The sequence below is a fragment of the Chiloscyllium plagiosum genome, chromosome 10 (genome assembly GCF_004010195.1).
Source record: "Chiloscyllium plagiosum isolate BGI_BamShark_2017 chromosome 10, ASM401019v2, whole genome shotgun sequence".
Taxonomy (NCBI): Eukaryota; Metazoa; Chordata; class Chondrichthyes; order Orectolobiformes; family Hemiscylliidae; genus Chiloscyllium; species Chiloscyllium plagiosum.
The window spans coordinates 64,108,152-64,117,659 of NC_057719.1; positions in this window are offsets into that span (position 1 = coordinate 64,108,152).

A 9,508-nucleotide genomic window follows, 5' to 3' on the forward strand; every position below is an offset into this window, starting at 1 on the left:
TTGTCGTAGATGGTGTTGATCTCCCTGTAGTGTGTTGGAACTACCAGGCAAGTGGACAGGATTACATTATATTCCTGAAATGTGCCTTATACAGGGTGGACAGACTTGCAGCATTTGTAGCCTCTGATCTGCTCTTGTGCATACAGTATTTCTGCAGCTGATCGAGTTCCGGTTTTGGTCAATGGTAAACCCAAGAATGTTGGTCGAGGGGGATTCTTTAGTGATGACGCCATCAAATATCCACAGGCAGTTGTTACAGAAAAACTATTTTCTAATCAGCCTGTTCAGAGTTTATTGCTCTCATCTAGAACAGGTGGGTCTCAAACCTAGGCCTCCTGGCTCAAAGGTAGGAATGCTACCACTGCACCAAAAGAGTCTTGCATTCTGTTGTTGGGGATCGTCATTGACTGGCATTTCAGAACCATTTCATATATTTGAGGCTTGACAGTACTGGCTGGATTTGAGATCTCCAGCCTGTTACGTTTGCCCACTCTTGTGATTGGCCAACTTGTGACAGGTGAGGCTGTAATGTCTCTCCGTGTCCAAAATACTGGAGGCGAATTCAGCTGCTAAACCACCTATTCACAAAATCAAATTTTACTGTCACTATTTATTTCCAAGTGTCTACAGTTACGGTGGTGCATTTGTTAAACACCAAGTATTAAGTAGATACAAAATTCCAACAGCCAACCTGACTCCTGAACTATGGGAATTGCATTCATTGATATCTTTGCTAGCGGTGGTTTTCTGAACTGAACCAGGGTGAAAATAGTTTCAGCTGAGCTTTTATATATTTTGGTGTTAACAATGGTTACTGAAAAATGTTGAACACAGATATTGTGGGAGATGATGTCAAACTTAAGTCCACCATTATTTGTGTTGGCTTTGATTTAAACTATATAATGTTTTAGGAAATATGATATAGTTTAAATTTACGCCAGGAATGGGCAATGCTTTTGGATACAGAACAGCATCTGCATACAGAAGTTATATGGGGATCATAAATACTCATGCTAAAAAAATTAAAGATCAATTTAGGTGTAAATAACCTTTTTATTGTAATACCATGATAATATTGTATTGCAACAACTAACCAAATCAGCAAGAGTAGCACCACTGAATTGCAGCTGTCACAGTCAAGTAAACTGCTGTTTAAAATGCATAGTTTGCATGACTCATCTGTTCAGATAGAAAGATTTGTTGAAAGATTGAGATTGCTTGACACGTGCATATCTTGAGACTTACTGAAGGTACTGCACCCTCTCAACTTTTCATTTCAACCCCTCATTGACCAGCAGAGTTTGGGAGGTGAAAGTGAAGTGATTGTTGCACTGGACATGAGTTTGAATCATGATATGGTGAAAATTGACTTCCATGAAATCTGTTTTATTTTTTAAAAAAATGCTAGGCTATCATAACCACTGTCCATTGTCCTAAAATGCTAAATGGGACAGCCTTTGAACAGATATAGCTATTCAAGACTGGGCATCCATGAGATACTGTGGGTCGTCATCAGCAGAATTGTACACCATCGCAATCTACAACCTCGTGGCTTGGCGTAACCCTCACTCATCTGTTGCCGTAAAGCCAGGGGGTCCAACTTAATTCAAATCCGAGTGTAGGAGGGCATGCCAGGAGTAGCACCAGGTATACATTAAAAATTAGGTGACAAGGTGGTGAAGCTACCAAAATGGAAAAGTAGCAAGTGATGGATCTAAAGTGATTTCTAAAAACTGATCCAACGGATCAGATCTAAGTTCTGCGGTCCTGACACATCTAGTCATGAATGCTGGAGGAGGAAGCTCCAAAAATAACCCCATCCTCAATCATGGAAGAGCCCAGCACGTCTGCAAAAGAGAAGACTGAAGCAGTTGCAACAATCATTAGCCAGCAGTGCTAAGTGGATGATCCAACTCTACTGCCTCTCGTTATCCCCAGCATGACATATACCAATACTAAGCCAATTTGATTCATTCCACGTGTCGCAATAAAATGGCTTTAAGAGGTGTATTTTGTCCTTTTTATGGAAAAAGGATTGATTAGAGGTACTGATAAGTCTGCTTCAAAGCCCATAAAGTAAACAACTTGAGAGGTGTTGGATTTGTTTGATTTTTTTTTTAAAGTTGCAACAATGAAAGCAGGCTGACTGGGTGGGATCAAGCTCCCACAGAACCATGATTTCTAGCTTTGCTTTACGTTTCAGTCGCAGCACATTTTTGCCTGCTACTCTGTCTGTCTCTCTCTCTCTGAGTTTTCTCAATTTTTTCCTTTCTTGGACTGGAGAATTGCAGTCTGAGTCAAATCTGTTTTCCTGAATTTTGCCTTTTGCCAAGGGTGTGTTTATGGGATGTTACTATATGGAACCGTTTAATTAGTAGTAGTTAATTTTTTTTTGATAGACTTGCAGTTAAGTCAGACCTTTTGTTTCTATTTTGTCTGTATTTTAACTAGTGTAAAAATAAAGTGTGTTTTGCTTAACATTGAATAATTTGACCAATTGAATTGCATCTGGAACACAGCACCTTACACTTACTTTCAAGATAAGGAAAGGTTGGTGTCTAGACTATCTTAATATATTTTGAGGGGGTTTGATCTGATCCATATCCTGGAACTGTTGGAGGCACTATTACTGCAAAAGCTATGGACCCTGACAATATTCTGGTGATAGTACTGAAGACTTGTGCTCCAGAACTTGCTGCTCTCCAGCTAAGATCTCCCTATACAGTCACAATTCTGGCACCTACCCAACAATGTCGATAATTGCCCAGGTATGTCCTGTACACAAGAGCAGGATAAATCCAACCTGTCCAATTACTTCTCCATCAGCCTACTCACAAGCATTAGTTCAATGATGGAAGGTGTTATTAACAGTGCTCTACTCAACAATAACCTGCTCAAATGGCACCCAGTTTGGGCTCTGCCAGGGCTACCCATCTTCTGACCTCCCTACAGCCTTAGGTAAAACATGGACAAAAGAGCTGAATTCCAGAGCTTTGATGACGGTGACAGCCCTTGACATCAAGGCCCTATTCAACCAAGTGCTGCATCAAAAAGCCTGAGCAAAGCTGAAATCAATGGGTATTAGGGGCCAAACTGCTGGTTGAAGTCATATCTGTCACATGGGAAGATGATCACGTTTGGCGGGTAGTCATCTCAGCTCCAGAATATCTCAGCAGGAGTTCCTCAGGCTAGTGTCCAGGCCTAATCATCTTCAGTTACTTCATCAATGACCATCCCTCCAACAAAAAATCAGATGAGGGGATGTTTGCTGATGATTGCTCAATATTCAGCACCATTTGTGACTCCTCAGCGACTGAAGCATGCAATATTCAAATGCAAATGATATGGAAAATATTCAAGCTTGGGCTGTCAAATAGCAAGCAACATTTGTACCACACAAATTCTACCCATTAACCTTTCTAATAGGAGACAATCTAACCAGTGCCCCTTGACATTCAATAATGTTACCTTCACTCAATCGACTATCCCCACTATCAGCAAGCTAGGGTTACCATTGACCAGAAACTCAACTGGACTCATCACAAAGTGGCTACAAGAGCAGATCAGAGATTAGAAGCACTGCAGTGACTAACTCACCTGACTCTCCAGAGCCTGTCCATCTACAAAGTACATATGAGAAGTGTGATGAAATACTCCTTTGAGTGCAACTCAAAGAACACTCAAGCTGGACAACATTCAGGAAAAAGCAGCTTCCTTGATTGGCACCACGTCAACAAGCATCTACTCCTTCCACCACCAATGCTCAGTAGCATTAGTGTGTACTTTCTACAAGATCCACTGAAGAAGTTCACAGAAAATCCTTAGCACTCTCCACCTAGAAGGACAAAGGCAGCAGATCAAAGGGAGCACCATCATTTGCAAGTTTACCTCCAATCCACTCAGCATCCTGACTTGGAATTTACCACTGCTGGGTCAAAATCCTGGAACTCCTGCCCTGAGGGCACTGAGAGTCATGGAGTGCAGCAGTAAAAGAAGGAAGCTGGTCACCATCTTCTCAAAGGCAGCTAGTGCTGAGCAATAAATGCTGGCCACTCAGCAATGTCCATGTCCCACAAATGAAGAAAAAGAAATACCCATCTGCTTCAATCATCCTTTGGGCAAAGAAAATCTCCTTCATTTGGTCTGATTTTGTCTGACGCTCGGCCTGCAGAAACATGATTCATTAGCCAATTAGTTCAAAGGGTATTAGAGATTGACACAAATGCCAGCCTTGCCATGATACTCTACTGTATATGAAGAAAAATCTACAATTTGTGTGACCTATTAATCTCTTACTCTGCAGCTCTTTCGTCATTGTGTCCCCTGGTTACCAATCCATATGCCACCAAAAACAATTTCTCCTTGTTTCCCTAATTATTGCCCTTCATGATTCTGATTACCTCTATTAAATCTACCTTTAACCATCGCTCCTGCAAGGGCAGATCATCTCCCAGCCGATTGCTCCACAAGCCGTGATTGAGGAGGCTGTGTCTATACTCTCCAGAGTTCAAAAATAATCAAAACGTGCCAAATTCTTAGAGATGTCAGCAAATGCTGAAAACATATTACCTGGGCTGGGATGGGGAGTATCTAGTGGAATCTGGCTTGATTATGTTTGAGAATGAGAATCATTATATGAAATCCTACATTCCTGCAATCTCATGAAAGAACTGCATGCCTCTGCCCTTTCTGTACCATTTTTTTTAAATTGCTCCATTATTTACTTTGTGAATTCTCTTTCCTTCACTTTCTTTTTGAGCAGTTCATTATTTAGTAACTAACTATGCTGTTAGTGATCAATTTTATTCCCTTTCACTGCTGGCTCATTGACCAATGGAAAAATAATTTTGTCTCTTAACTCGTCAAAACCCTTCAATTTTAACACATTAATTAGATCTTCAGAATTATGAGAAGATTAATCGTTCTAAAAAAGGAAAAAAATTGCTTCTGCTCCTCCTTTTGGCAAATAGAGAGCAACTCTCTTCCATTTCTCCATTGTTTAAGCCCTTTAATTTTCATATCTTTGCCTCCCTTTTTACAGTGATATTTAGTAATGTCCACTGGACTGGTGCTCCAAAACCTCCAGTTAATGTTCTGGGGACATGGGTTTGAATCCCATCGTGGCAAATGTCAAAATTTGAATTTGGTAAGTTTCTGGAAGTAAAAGCTTGCCTACCGGTGACCATTTAAGCACTGTCGCTTGTTGTAAAAATGTATCTGGTTCACTAATGTCCAAAGGAAATCTGCTCCTTCCACATGACTCCAGACCCACAGCAATTTGGTTGATTCTTAACACCCCATGAAGATTTAGGGATGGACAATAAATGCTGGCATAGACAGTGATTATCTCCAAAGTCTTGATATTTCAAGTAGACAAGCAAGAGACTGGAAAAACAGAGCAAGACAGACTCATCAGGAGGTGGAAAAGTCGATGTTTCAGGTGCGGCCCTTCTTCAGGACTGGGGATGGGTGTAAGGGGAACATCATGTGGCTGTACTAGTGAGTTTGTTTCATCATATGGACAAAGAGCTGAGGAGGTCACGGCACTGTGGCAGTGAGAAAGGGACTCAGTGATGCACGTCTGAGGGAAGCTGAGAACTTCTTCAAAATGGGAATTCTGAGGAAATTGATATTTCCTGAAGCAAACTATCTAAAACTGAATGTGATCTTCCAAACATTCTCTTCTGTAATTTTAACATTTACTCCTTAGCCTTTAAAATCAGTTTTATAAATTCCCTTCTTTATTTGACAACCTGGTTAGCTCAGTTGCTGGAAGGGTGGTTTGTGATTCAGACTGATACTAACAGCATGGGTTCAATTCTCACGTCAGCTGAGCTTACAATGAAGGACTCCTTCTTAACCTCTCTCCCATCCATGGTGACCTTCAGGTTAATTCAGCATAGCCAATCTACCTGACCTGTACATCTTTTGACTGTGGGAGGAAACTGGAGCACCCGAAGGAAACCCACACAGACACGGGGAGAATGTACAAACTCCACACAGCCAGTCGCCAGGATCCCTGGCGCTATGAGGCAGCAGAGCTAACCACTGTGCCACCCCTCATGCCATATACACTTTTCTGTCCTCTGAATCGATGTTTAATCATTCTGCCATAATTGATTTTTAATTGTGTGACCTAATTGTCAAGCCATTTTCAAATGCCTTTTGAACACATCAACAGCATTTCCTTGAGCAATACATTTCACTGTGTCCTCAAATGATTTGTAAATTTGTCACCACTGCCTTTTACAAATCTATTCTGTCATTTGTGACCTTTTTAAAGTGAGTATTGATTTTATCTTGAATTATGAATTCAAGAATCCTATCTGCCACTGACAAAATGCTGACTGGACTGTGGTTATCCGATTTATCCCTTTTGTTTCCAGAGCAGAGGCCCTTTATTGATAGCTCTCTTGTGACATACCTTCCACATTCAAGCATGTTTGAAATATTGTGACAGAACTCTGCTATTTCCTTTCTGAGCATACCAGGCCAAAATAGTCCATTACAGTTTTCAGTTTGAGTTCCACCCATTTTGTTCCAGTGTTCATTTTTGATCTGTGTTTGTTAAAATTGCCCTAACTTCTTTCATTCATTTGGTTACACTCTTCTGTGAAGACAAGGCAAAACACTCAACGATATCTCTTCCACTCCGTCGTCTCCATAACATTTCCTCAAACAATTTGCTGACTCCTTTTCTAATAAATTAATTTACTTCTTAATTGATCAATCATTTATTATTTGTCTGTATGTCTTCATATCTCCCTTCTAGTTATTCTAATCTTGCTTCCCTTATAAACTTAGTTTTCTTTTACATATTAAGCTCTGAATTGTTTATTTAAGTCATTTAAATTTTTCTAATTATTCAAGGGCCTCTGGAGCTCAATGGTATAAGTATCGTGGGGAGAATTTTCACCTGTGCAGTATCTTAATGTCCAGTCTAGTGTTTGCGAATGCCTAGAAGCGGATCACTATGTTCAGGTAATGTACAGCATGAAGAATCCCAAGAAGGGGACACAGAAGGAGTCTTGATCTTAATGTAAGCTTTCATTATTTTTGTAAGTTAACCTTTAAACCACACACAACTACTAATAAACACTAAAATCAGTACGACAGTAAGCACAGCACATTTTTTTCATTCTTGATGCAAGGTATTGTGTAAGGCATTTTTTCTACTAAATAACTTCAATCAATGTCATGGTATTTCAGGCATATAATTATAAACCATAATTAGTGAGTGCTGTTTTAATGATTGGATTCAGAACACTTTTCTCCTGATGGAAATCTGATTTTTATCTGTCAGAAAATTCAAGTGCAATTTATTAATTAAAAATCTGTGGAATTGCTTTTTTAAATTTCTGCAATAATTCTGTAAATGGGCATTCTCTGAGCTTATTAGATGATATTAGATTTTAATATTGAGGAATTTTACTATGCAGTCAAATTGTTCTTGTTAAAAGGAGTTAAACACCAGTTGCAGCCTGAAGCAGTTCAGTCAGAAGATGGTGAGTTCAATTTCTGTCTCAAGACCTGAGCACAAGTGGTAGGTAAATTGTTGGCGGGGATTCTGAGATTAGGATTAACATGCATTTGGAGAGGCAGGACTGATTAGGAATAGTCAGCATAGCTTTTTGCATGGGAAATCATGTCTCACAAACTTGATTGATTTTCTTTTTGAAGACATGACCAAAAATATCAACATAGACTTTAGTAAAACCTTCTCTGACAAGGTTCTACATGGTAGACTGATTAATAAAGTTAGATTACATGGGATTCAGGGAGAGCTTGCCAATCAGATACAAAATTGACTTGATGGTGAGAGATAGAGGGTGTTGACGGAAGGTTGTTTTTTTCTTGCTGAAGGCCTGTGATTAATATTGTGCTACAGGGATTGATGTTGGGTCCTCTGCTGTTTGTCATTTAAATAAATGATGTGGATGAGAATTAAGAAGGTATGGTTAGTAAGTTTGCAGATGACATCAAAATTGGTGGTATAGTGGACAGTGAAGGAGGTTATCCAAGGTTACAATGGAATCTTGATCGATTAGGCCAATGGACTAAGAAGTGGCAGATGGAATTTAGTTTGATAAAGGTGAGGTGTTGCATTTTGGTAAGATAAACAATTGCAGGATTTTTATGGTTAATAATAGGGCCCTGGGCAGTGTTGTAGAACAGAGAGAGACATAGGGGTTCAGGTACATACGTCTTTGAAAGTTACGTCACAGGTAGACAGGGTGGTTAAGAAGGCATTGAGCATGTTTACCTTCATTGTTCAGACCTTTGGGTTGGGACATCATGTTGTGGTTATACAGGTTGTTGATGAGACCTTGGTTTCTTTCCAAAAATAAGAAATGTTTAGAGTGTAGCTTCTTTTACATGGTTATCTCCATATCTATAGATTCAAACACCCTGTGTTAATTTGTAATATGAATTTCCCACAGTCATATAATGTTATGCATGGTGTATATGCTCGGGTTACAGCTTATAGGAATGGAAGAGGCAATTCTGTAGAAGTTTCAATTAAGAACAAAAGACATCATTCTGTAAATCCATGCTGATGTTTAATCTCTACAGAAGCAATTATCCTAATCCTCTTGCCTGCTTTTAATCTGCTTTTTCTTCAACTGTCTATCCAGCATGTTCTTAAAAATATGGATGTAGCCTCTGCTTAATTCACTGACTATAGTCTTTCAATTTTTTGTGAAACCAAATTGCCCTAATATTTTCTATCAATTACTGAAGTACACTTTTCATTAATTTAAGCTCTTTTATGAAATGATTGCTCCATTCTTAATGAACACCTCCCCAATTCTTCATATCTTCACAGTAATATTCATATGAGACAGCTTCCTATTGAATCCATCTTATTACCTTTCCTGTTTTCTCAGCATTCTTCCAATATTCTGGACCACAAAACTGCATACAGCCCTCCAATTGTGCTCTTATTAAATTCATCATTACACATTGACTTTTACATCTCTTGTTGTACAATGCAATATTCCATAAAATAGAAAGAGAAAATGCTGGAAATTAGAATTCACCCTTAACTTGCTCTGGTTTAAGGGAAAACCCTAGTTTCTTTAATCTGTCCACATAACTGAAGTCACTCACTATAGGTATAATTGCAGTAAACATCCTCTATACCCTCAGCAAAGGTTTGTATCTTTCCTGAATAAAATGTGATGCCCAAAATTGTTCAAGTGGGAGTTCAGTGCACAGGAGAAAAAAGGTGCATTAAGTAAGGTTTATTGTGAGGAGTTATGTATAGTCATAGTTATCAGTAGTTGTAAGGTTTACTAAGTTGAGTCAAAGTAAAATAACATTAATATAAGAAAAGCAAGTGAAACAAAAGTTAACACCAGTGAAGTAGAGTTAAGGCACCACACAGAAACTTGGTCACATTGAATGCATGTTATGTATTATGTGGGAAGTCATAGAGATGTACAGCATGGAAACAGACCCTTCGGTCCAACCCGTCCATGCCAACCAGATATCCCAACCCAATCTA